At 38.3% G+C, this 12165-nt stretch overlaps 1 long non-coding RNA gene across 1 annotated transcript; it reads left to right on the top strand.

The window, feature by feature from the left end:
* The first annotated feature begins 270 nt into the window (after positions 1 to 270).
* On the top strand, positions 271 to 10919 carry LOC138106554 (uncharacterized). The gene is made up of 3 exons (XR_011149026.1): positions 271 to 506; positions 5627 to 5710; positions 10834 to 10919. It is a non-coding gene; the product is annotated as an uncharacterized lncRNA (long non-coding RNA).
* The last annotated feature ends 1246 nt before the right edge of the window (positions 10920 to 12165 follow it).

Here is a 12165-nt window from a genome sequence, read left to right as displayed (position 1 = left end):
TTTAAGGTATCTAGCTTTGTGTCACTGTTGATTTCACTATTTGCAAACTGGCTTTGTCATTTTATTGATAGCACTTGAGTGAAGAACTCTCTGATAATATATGCAAACTCACAGCTCTCAACAAGCTTTACAGCTCCGTTAATGAGGGGATTAACAAGAGCACTGCAATGTATTTAACCTGCGGCACTAGCTCTGTTTCAATAAGACTTCAACAGCCTATTAAATGGAGTGGGGGCTCAATTAACCCAGACAAAGGCCACTCTACAGAACATGGCAGGGAGGACCACAGTTAGCATCTGCCTAAGCAGCTTGTTCCGAGCTGGAAATAAAGAGGGTGACATGTTCTCGCCCCGAGCTATGATATAACTGAAATGGTGATTCTAGTTCATCTGCGTTGACTGAATAGGTGCCGGCATTGAAACCCACCACTATCTCGCCATATGACAGTTTGTAAAATCCGAGTGCACTCAACGGTCACCCAGAGCCTCCTGCCTGCAAGCACCGAGGTATTGTTCCCAGGGAGCTTTCTCCAGCACAAGGATGCAGTGCCGGCATGGTGTTACGTTTGGACAGTCAGGGAACATCATGTCAGTAGATCTTTCAGGGAATGTTTTAACAATCTCCTGCCAGAGAGGGATTCGGCATGGAGGTGTTACTGGTCTTTGTGTAGTCTGATTATTTCATTGGAGGTTAAAATAAGAACTGGAAAATGACACATAAGCAGGGTGGGAGAGAAACAAAATTTTTTAGAAATGCAAATTGTACAACAGCAGCACACCTACATTTCTCAGTTCTTGGTTAAATTTCAAGCATTTGTTTTAGAAGATGTTACTCATAGTAAAACTTGTGTTGACAATGCTTTACTGGATAAAGTTCTTATCCTCCCCTTGGTTTTGGGATAAGAAGAATGGATTTTTGCTATTCCTAGGGAAGAACTATCTGCAAGAGTCAGCTATTCTTTTATTTGGTAATCTAGGTTTAGGTTTCTCAATACATATTGTTACAGACCACAGGCTTTATCAAGAGATGGTCACTGATGGAAGAACAGCATTAAGGTGGTCTTATGTGCCCTGGTGTAAGAATCTAGAGACCATGTTGCAATTATTTGCAAGATAATTGGAAATCATAGAAACCAGCTTTTTTCTTCTTCTTCTATTGGAAAAAGTAGAAAACAACAAAATTTTTAGCTAACAACCAATCAAAAAGTGCAAGAGTAATAATGTCTACTGCAAAATTTGTTAGATAGACAAAAAAGATAGGGGACATGAATTAATACCTGGATTAATTGTAAATCCTTTTGATGCCTTTTCCTGGTCTTAAAATCAAGAGTCATACACGGTTAGAAGGGAAAAAGGGATTTTATCTTGGTATTTATTTTAAGGATCCTTAAGTGCACACATCTAGGTCATATGCACCGAAATCCACCCCACAAAAATGCACACCCCAAAAGATCTGGTATAACATTATAGATCTTACTAATTAGCATATCTATCAAAGATTCCCCAGTGAGAGGCTCGAGTGAGCCCCCCCTCCCCAAGGAGCCTTCTCCTGGATGGTTCTATCTTAGTTTACAGAATGTGTTCTGAAGAGGACCTTGGGGTCTGGGGCACACTGATCCCTAGCTACGAAGCTTCTAAAATGTTTCGTCTCTCAGCTTGACAAACAAATCCAAGAATGTAGGCAAAAAGCACTAAGAATACAGAAGTTGCAAAAAAGGTATAACAGGGGTATAAAAGAAAAGGCAAAAAGTCTTCATGGCATCACTTTCAGAAAACACAGCTCTGCTCAAAAGGGTGTGACAGTTTTCTTTCATTTCCTCTTTTACTTGAAGAATGCTATGTGTTCATTTGAAAAAAAATGTGCTCATGAATGTGTAAACGAATTTGATATATTGCACATGCCATAATCTGGTGACAAGGGCCAATAAATAAACTTGCATTGTTAGCAGAATAGATGGAGGAACTAGGTCTACCAAATGTGGAAGCACCGGATGGGCTCTGTCAAGTGCATGAGTGAGTGGTAAGTACACGGCTTACCTGAAAATAAACATATATAAGCCATTTCCAGGTTAAAGAATCCAAACTGCATCCGTTTTTTACAGATATCAAGCATGTGGATTAATCTGCCTTGTTTTCAGTGATAAGCATGCATAATGCTTTTTTCAGGACCATTTATTCTAGTGCTCTGTACATTTGGTTTTACATGACATTCAAGGCCAGAAAAACATAAGAATCCTCCCCTTTTATGCAAGTCACTTTGAGGTTTATGTGAAGTCTTAGATCTCAAGTCTTCCAAGGCAGAAAACATCTGCATTTCTAATGCAGAAAACAAACAAAAGACAATTTTTTTGTACCCCCTCCAGAGATAATTAAGAGACAGAAAAGAGCAGAGACCCAATTACTTTTGTTTTGAGGTCAACTTTAAGTATTTCTGATTATCATAGTAAGGACACGTGCTGCTAATTTTATACTTTTATGTAGAGGCTAATTTTCTTCCCTTGGATCTGTATGTTATTATGGTTTGAGGATAAAATACATGAATTACTATAGCAATGTATTGATTTCCAGCAGGGAAAAATAAAGGGAAGTTATTAAATGAACACTGGTTTTCTGTTGGGATGTATTTGCTTTACCTTTTCAAGTCTAACCTGAGGTTAATAGGGCATTATTGCCTCTAATCACATCTATCTGGACATGCCTCATTGGTAGAATACATGCATTATTGGAAGTTCTAGAGGCAATGTTGTTGTTTTTAAAAGAGGAGGGAAAATTGGAACAAATTATGTCATCAAATAATTAGTAACTGCATCAGGCCTTCGGCAAGCATGTTAGGTAGTTTCTGTAGGCTTGTGTGTACCTTCTTAAAGTTTATTTTGATTCCTTGAGCCTTTGGCACAGAGAGGTCCCTGTTGTGCTGGAAATGGTACAAGCATGTAGAAACCAGGATACAGGATGAGCATAGAGGATGTGATTAGGGCGTTAGTGATGGTCTAATCCAACAGGGCGATTTTTGATCCCTTTTTCCTATCCAGTGTATTCTTCCCAACAGTGACAACAGCTGATGCTATTGGGGAGCAGCATGCAATCCTGGCTACTCTCTGCAGTCCTTTCCTTTTGCGTTTCCCCACCATCCACAACGGCTGGATAAGGGATGTTAGAGAATGCATCACTGCCTATTAATGTTAATGTCTGCTTATGGATCTACTGTCCATGTATTTATTCAGACTTCTTTTAACCTGATGATCGCTTCTGCATCTATGACTGCCTGTGGCAATATATTCCAGAGGTTCGTTCCTGTTGTTTAAAACCAAACTAACTACTTAAAAAATAATTCCTAGGTGGCTCTCCCATTTGTTGTGTAACCCCTTGTTCAAGTAGCTTGGAACTTGCTGCATAACCACTCACCTTGCCCGTTGCCATCATAAGATTCTAAACCGGTCCCCCAGTCCTCAGCCATCTGCTGTCCACTGTGGAGTTCCATCCACTTCAGTCTCTCACAAAGGAGGAGCTCTCTCTACTTAATTATTTTATTTGCTGTTCTCCATATTTTGTTAACTTTGCTCTGTCATTTTTTTAGGTATGAAACTGAAAATAGTACTTAAAGAAATTCTTACTTATCATGTGCATCATTTTCTACTCATTCTTTCCTTTTAAATCATGGTCATTGAATGATAATAACGAGTTAACCATAAGACAATAACACGTTAGGCAAGGTGATAGGAGGAAAAATTGCTTAGCACACATTGCTACTGCTCCTCTTCCAAATAATTTTTTTGTCATTTGCAGAAACATACACAGTATATAAAGAGCAGATAGATCTTTGCTCCTTGTCAGTGCCTTACCAGATATGCTGGCTTTCAGCCAGTCCAAGTTAACTGGAATTCAATTAGCATCTTTGACACTTTTAAGCAGTTATTTTTCTACTTTTATTGGCAACTGATTCCCTCTGAGTTTAGCTGCACAGGAATGAAGATGTCTATCAGTTTTTCTACTTAATGAATGGCTTTCAGGAGAGGACAAAAATCAGTGTAGTATTGGAGGCTGAAGTGTGAACAGAAAATGGACGAGTTTGTGTATAACAAATAGCAATATTTCAGAATGTCAATAATATACAAATTTTACAAAGTATATATCATAGGAATAGCCATTAGGAAATCCATCATGTCCTCTGCTAAGGAAAAATATCAACAGTGTTTTTCCTGAATTCTTACCAAGTGTCAGGGAACAGGAATGCATTGCAATGTGGGCATTTAAATGAGGCAAAAAAAGAGAAAGAGAATAAAAGCAAAATTATAAAGGCCAGTGGGGGTTGAAAGAAAGTACCAGAAAGAAAAAAAACCCCAGTCCGCCCAAAGATATTTCTCACAGACAATTTATCCATACAATTAAGAATTTTGGTTTGTGGAATCAAACCCACATTCCCCTGTTTCTAGATCTTCAGGTGAAAATTGTTTCCTTCAAAGGATCACCAAACCTAGTGAGAGGTTAGATTGTGCAGCTTTTGACTGTTAAAATAAACCAGGAGTTCAGGAAGAGACTGAGAAGCATCTGAGCAAAGAAAATGAACATCTTTCTGGGATTCTTGGATAGCTGCCAGCTCACACATTAAGCTCTGTTTTCCAAACCAATTGTTCTGTTGTTTCAAGTGAAAATAGTCTTCATCCTCTGCCTGGACTTCTTGTTTTTCACAAAATGAATTTTCCAGCCTAAACATGGGAGATTTTTTTGTATAACTTCCTGATATATCAGCATTTACTGTGGTATATGCATTGATATAATTCATATAAACAGGAGAAGATGATGATAGGTAAGCATTACAGAGCTACTGGAAGATACTCAGAAAATGCTGTTTGAGAATTTTTCTTGTGCTTTTTTTGTTGTTTTTGTTTATTAAACACTACTTTGCGATAAACAAAACAGCTATTAATTATTAGCTAATATTTATAACACTGGACTCTGTTTCAAGGCTAAATACTGCTAAAGGCTGCTAAATCTACAATATAAATGCCCAGAATTAAAGCTATTAGCCAATATGAAAGCTGTAATTATACTATTAATTGTTCATGTCCTGGAAAATGTTTGCAACAGATGCCAAAGGTGAGATTAGGTACATGCCAGTAAAGCCTCACTTATGGATGGTTTTCAAATGCTGTAAATTACTTTATGATTATCAAAAGGATACACACATGAGGAAATGTGAGAATGAGCTTGAAATATGGAAATTGCTTTACTAGATCAGACCTACAGTTAGAGCACAACATCCAGTACCTGACAATGAATGACACTAAGGTGTATATTATCCTCTAATAATTAAGTTCTAGTGAACCAGGTTTAGCATCCCTTCAGGAATTTTATGGTTGATTATGGTATATATGGATTCTCTTGATGTCTGTATAAGGAAGTCCAATCCACTGTTCCATCTTCTTGTGTTCTTGGTTTCTTGGCTTCCTGTGACAGTTTTACAGTCCAGCTAGAACCTGTGTGGAAAACAATTCCTCAAATTTTTTTAAATATCTTCCAATGCAAATGAATGTTCCATTTATCCTTGTAGAGTGGAACTCTTCTGTACTGTGTGTTTTTCAAATAGACTTCCACTTTAATTCTCTCTTTTCATGGTTTTTTTCCAGTAACAAGGACCTGAATGTCAAATAGGTTGTTTCCTGTACTTCTGAATATTGCCTCTCTGCAGTTAAGCAGGATAAATGGATTAGGTGAGTGTGTCATGGTTGTTTCTGTGATTCTAATCACTGACTTTACTTAGGATTTTGTCAATTACTCTCATAGTTATAGAGAGTCTATGTCAACAGGAGCTAGAATGATGATCACTGACCTTTGCTTTTGTGCTTTTATTGGAGCCAAAAGAACTGAGATGGAAGAGGAGCAAGAAATATGTTCTTCCTCTCAGCTTCATCAAACTACTTTTTGATCTTTTGTCCTCATTGAACCTCTATCCATTTTTTGTTCAGAAACTTTTTAGAGTATTTGAAAACATGCCAGTTCTGAATGTTTATGAGAAGAGATGTGATATCTGTTGTACTTATGATCATAGAAAAGATTTTAATTCTTTTAGCCACTTATCTGTTCAATGTGAGAGTAGATGCTAGCCTGTGTACACTGAAGTTAATACCTTAGTGAACTTGGGAGCACTGAACATAGTAACAATAAAAATGAATAGCTCATAGCCAGCAATTGTCTCAGGTAATCTGATGGAGCGGTGGTAATTTGATCCACTGCTTTTTAATGTTTTCTACACATGTATAGACAGATACATTGGAAATATCTGTGTTTCTTAAAGCTGTAGGTGGTAATGTTCATTCTGTAAGTTTTGTGCAAAACAATAGCCCCAAGTCTTTGAGTTCCCCTTCTCTTGTGGGTGCCATGTCATGGTGGCCTAGTTACAGATAAGCATTACTTGCTGGAACCAGCTCTGACTCCACTAGGCTAAGTCAAAGTCCTCCACTGTTTTTGGATTCACACACTCAACTGCAACTTGACATTAGGGAAAAGAGGAGATAAGCAACTACAGGAGGGAAAGTGAGAGAAGGAAACACGTGTGATGGAACTGCTTGTCTCAGACTGTTTGTGGAGGGCAATTTGCTCAGATTTGGTACTTTTTGCTTTGTTTTGGCTTAACTGGTTTAGACTGTTGCTATGTATACTCCTGCATTCTCTGGCTTTCTGTGTGGCCTGCACCACCAGTGAGAAGTGGAATCTTGTTTTTTCAAAAGGCTGTCCTGTGGGTCAGATCTGTGCATGGGTTTTTAGAAGCAAAAGCTTAGCACTTGGACTTGAACTGAAAAAATACAGACGCTACTTTCATTTGAGAGAAATTTTCTTCAGTCCTGTAGCCAGATGTTGTGGTAACTGTTATAAAGGTTGTTGTTGCATATATAATGTTAACTCCAGTTATTTATTTCTGAGGAAGATGCATTTCTCCATCCATGCTGGCCCCAGAGACCTTACTATGTCCACCTAGAGCTGCTCACTGCCAGTGTAATTTCAAGTGAAATGTCAGAAAGTTAGTTTGCAATTTCTTGAATTAGAGTAGTTGAAGGGGAGGGTTGAGGGGGGGTGGTGTCAGCTGGTTTTTTTTTGGAGACAGGTGTTTGTGGTTTTATTTGTTTGTTTGGGGTTTTTTGTAGGGGAAGTTATTTTGGTTTTGTTTCTTGGGTGTTTTATTTTGGTTTTCACTTATCTAGATATATATTCACTCTTTCTTACCAGAGAACATCTGTCCCTAGAAACATCTCAGTAAGGCAGGGTTATCAGTGATGCTGGTGAAAAGATCAGTAGTGGCATTAATAGAGTGTGGTTAAAGATCTGTGTGTGTGGAACATTGTGATAGGCTTCAGCTCATGTTAATAGAGGGGTTTTATTCTTTTTTTTTAAGACATTAAATTCATCCCTGTAGACAGCACTTTAGAACCTGATACAATAAAGGAGTCTTGTACTGGGTACGTCCTCTACATCATGGACAATGTCATACATGAAATCCCTATTTGTGCTTGGTCTTTGCATATTAAGTGCTTTAATTAATTAATTTTGAGTTAAATATTTTTAAATTGAATGTTAAAATTAACCCATCAGCCCAGGTATCAAAAATTAAGTTCCATTAATCACTTGTACACCATAAGAGTTATCTTTCCTGTGTTTACTGTATACTTTTACAAGTGTTTTAAGATGTGTTGGATGTATTTTTTTATGTTTTTACTTGTACTTTGGTTCCAAGGCAGATTTCGAAACCCCAGTTCCAACAAACAGCCCAGCCCCCATAGCCATTACCCTGTAAGCTCCATGGCAACCTGAATTTTAATGACCCTTATCTCAACTAATACCACCCCTCTGACAAGGATGAGCCATTGGCGGACAGAGATAATCTGTCAAAGGGAAAACACCAATCACCTTAAACCAAAGGGGTGGGCTGTGGGCGGAGCAAAAGCTATAAAACAACGAGCAAGCGAAAGACACGCCCGTTTTCTCTCCAGCCTGCTGAGGAGTTCCGTGCTGGAAAAACCTACTCCTTTTAAGGATCCTTTAGAAATATATTTTTTTGACCAGCCTAGCACTGCAAGCCCTTTTTTTTCTCTACCTGAGGTCCAGTGCTGTTTCAGCCAGAAGATCAAAAATTCCTGCACTCCTGGGGCATACCATCTACCGAGCCATAGGATCCCAAATTTTTATATTTTGCTAATTTTTGCAATTTTTCAATTTTTCCATTTTTAATAAATTGTTGTAATTTTTAACTTAGAGTTGTCTCATTCCTCACAGCCAAGTTTTTAGCTGAGCACAGATCTCTGAAGACAAAAAGCTGCTTTTCTCTGTCTGCCTTTTGCTATGCTCAGTCCTTTCAAACAAAGGAAGAAAGGACTTTTCTAGATATTAATTTAATCAAAAGTGTTAACAGTAGCACGCTTTCTGCTAAGGGGAAATTGTAGTACTCATTTGGCTCAACAGGGAATGATAAAGGTAAAAATATAAAGTAAACAGAATTACCTTTTTTTTTTTTTTCTTTTGTGTTTGTGACACCAGATATGACTGGACCATCATGATCTTGAGAACACTGAAATACTGACCATAACACTAGTTTTCATACACTTTTAGCCTTTCTGGGTGGGGAAATGCAGATGTTATTTCTCTGTCATCAAGGGAAAAGAGACTGACACTTCCTAATGTTAAGACAAGGCTGTCGGACTCCACTGTAAATAACGAAGTTTGACAGTTCCTGGGTTAATACTGCAAGTACCAATCCTGTAAATTTCAATTAGCCCTGACAGCAGTAGAGCTTAACGTGATATTTATGTGAAGTGGTATGTTGGTAGCTTTCCTTCACACTTATGAGGAAAAGGATGTCTCTCTCCTCCCTTCTCTTGCTCTCTCCCTCCCTGCCCCCTCTCTCTCTGGCACACACACACACACACACACACAGAGAGAGAGAGAGAGAGAGTAGGATTCAGCCTTCATCCTGTTCATCTTATTTCTTGAGATGTCATGAAGATACTTTAAGTGTCTCAGACTGTCTCTGTGTGGACAAACTCAGGAATCCAGCTATTCAGAACTTATATATTAAGCAGGGGTACCTAAAACTTGTCACAAAATATCCTAATTTTAGCATTTAAAATTTTCACAAGTGCTCTACTACCTGAGCTCTATGGAGTTCTGGTAAAGGCAAGATACCAAACCTGATGCACACCTTCCTCATAAACCTGGTTCTGGCATGGTCCTACTGTTGCCTTCCCCTCTGGAAAATGCAGCTTTGACCAGGAGCAGCTTTGCCAGCTAACAATGCTTTGTCCCTCCTCGCCTTTCCCCTGTGGTATGAGCCAGTGAAGAGGTACCTCTGTGATACAATGTGATCACAGCTGTGCACCCACTTGGTTTAGATCATTCTTGATGTCCACTCCAACTTCTATCAGCAAAACACTTTTTTTTGCTATATCTTGTGTCAGTTTCCTGAAGGAAATAAACTTTTAAAGGCAAGAAGTAGTTTTTTAGCTGCGTTTGTGCTAGCACTCTTGCTGACATTAGCGATGCTGCATAAAAATCACACCTCTAACCAACTCTGTGCTACACACTGCTTTACCAGCAAAAGTTTCTAGTGCCATCCTGCTGTCATGTAGTCCTCCATGTCAATTTGGTGCTAAATATAGGTGTTATGTGTGAAAATTTTGGCCTACCTGCTGTTCTTAAGAGAAGTCAACAATACACCTCAGTTGGGTAGAGGTTCCTCTAGCAAAGTACAAACATGTTACGAACAAAAAGCCATCATATCTATGCTTGAAGTGACCACAGGTATTATTTTTTTAAAGAAGTAAATGTGATACATATAAAACTGTGGGACAGATAACATGTAGATGGGCTGAGAAGGTACTGAGCAGTGAACTTCTGTATGTGGCTTCCTTGTTAGCTGTCAGGACAGACATTTTGTGCATGGGATCTCAGAGATCCCATCAGGACTGACTTCCCTCTGCTCCCACTGAAATAAATGGGAGATGAAGGTGTTGAGTACATTGGACAAAAGAAAAATATCTCTAGGGCTGAGTTCTCTCTTAGCAATTAAAGATAGCACAACTATATGTTAAAAACAAGTGTTAAAAATAGCAAGAGCCTGAAAAGGACACCTAATTTTTAAGTTCTGTAATAAGACTGAAGCTGACCTATTGGCACCCTTTCCACCCTGCACCACCTCTGGTTCTCTCCTGATCCCATACTGCAGTGGTTGAACTTGCTGAACCAATAGATCATTATGCAGCAAAAGTATGAACAATTTAGTGCTGAATTTGCTCCAGAGCTGCTGCCATAGAGTGGAAGTGTAAGGCTGGAAGAAGTGATATGACATTGGAATGTGCTGGTAGGGGTAGAGCAAGAGGGAAGCAGATCTCTCCTTTCAGGTGATGGCAAGTTGTTAGACATGAGATTTGTCTGTATTTTCAGCAATCTTGTATGTAATTCTGCTCAAATCTTATTTCAGCATGCAGTCTTATCAGTCACAAAATCAGGCAGGTATGCTTAAAATTTTATGATAATACAATAAATCTAGGCTGTATTATGTTTTTCATAGGTCTTGGGCACCAAATGCAGCTGTCAGAAGAAAGATATTTGAGTTGTTCAGCAAGTTGAATTTTTATTTAGCTGAAAATCTTGCCATTCTAGAATGATTCCTGTATGGACGTAAGATAATCAGAATTACATACTGTTAAGGAACATATTCTGAAAATTCACAAATTTGAAGAAGTGGGAAATGTAAAAGTTTTGGATTTGAAATGAAGTTATCTAATGTTAAAATAAAAATTAATTGTAAGGCTTACATGGAGCATTTTCTCATTTTAATCTACAGAGTTGGAAAGGTGGAAAAACTAATGAAAATCAGTGCTTGCCTGTGGAAATGGTGAAAGAAATGCATTCTTCTATTGGGAAAACAGTCTAAGTATTGCTGTACATATTCGTTGTGGTATTCTGTGTATGCTTTAATTTATCCTATAGTCTGTCTGTCTTGTATCCTTCCGTTCTTCCTCTTCCCACCTCCCTTGTTACTTGTTAGGTGATTTACTTAACACTTTGCAAGTGCCTCTTCTGTGCTATGCATATTCAATTTATCAGAGCTTCTTAGAACAGGTGTCCTCAGGAGAGGAAGTCTTTTTCCCTCCTGGCCACACTTTCTCTATACAAAGAGCAAGCTGCAGGAATTGTCTCAAGAATTTAGAGTCAAACAGCAAAAGCAAAGGTCCTCTTTTTTGCCTTGTCTAGCAAATGCACTGATTCACTGGCATTACCTACTTCAGAGAGCTAGTTCTTCAGAAGTAAGAAAATTAAAGTTCCTCGCTTGAAATAAGGAAAGACACTGTTTTTCCTTGCTCTTTAATTGGGGATTCCTACTGTCCTGGAAGTCTTTAAATTGCATTTCTTTTAAGAATCAAATTTTTGGAAGGACACAGTCCTGTTATAGCTTTGCTCTGCTGAATTATTGAAGGTTTTATAATAGCTTCAGTGGGATAAAACCAAACCAAACTGGATACAGTGCAAAATCCAATCCTGTATCTTTTGTATTTTTACTGTTGTTTTCATGTGTTTCACATCCCATCCCCATTTTTGCAGACTGTTTTCAGGAAGAGTCAACCATCAGACAGTGAAGTCATAGTAAAGTGCGAGAGGAGTGTTCAAGTCAGAAAGAAATTTCCCTCTCTGTGCTTTCAGAGTTCAAAGGTTTTCAAGCCTCTTCCATCAGCACTATGCTGCTTTGCGGTGCCAATGTTTTGTCATTCCTCTTCCATGTTTGTGCTTTTGCTTCTGTCTATGGCATGACATAATGTAACATATGACAAAATAACTCCTGTAGGTTCCTGACTCAGAAAAGCTTCATCTTCCACCATTTGATTCCAAAGAGTCCAGTGAGTAATCTTGTGTGAAAGCATGAGTACTCTCTGTTGCTTATTCAGGAGTTTTTGACATGGTTTAACTTTAGATGCCACTGTGATGTCATCCAATTAAAAGCTTTTATACTTGTAGGTATTTGCATAGTACAGGAATTCATTGTTCCTCTCCTTTACCGTTTATTTTCCTTCCATAATTCCTTTTCTTTTTTTTTTTTTTTTTTGCAGATTGAAAACAAAGGAATAAAGGTATATGAATAGCTAGCATGATGGAAATCAGTTGCAAGTTTTGCACTGTA

The sequence above is a fragment of the Aphelocoma coerulescens genome, chromosome 2 (genome assembly GCF_041296385.1).
Source record: "Aphelocoma coerulescens isolate FSJ_1873_10779 chromosome 2, UR_Acoe_1.0, whole genome shotgun sequence".
Classification (NCBI taxonomy): domain Eukaryota; kingdom Metazoa; phylum Chordata; class Aves; order Passeriformes; family Corvidae; genus Aphelocoma; species Aphelocoma coerulescens.
This window is presented reverse-complemented; position numbering and strand designations above follow the sequence as displayed.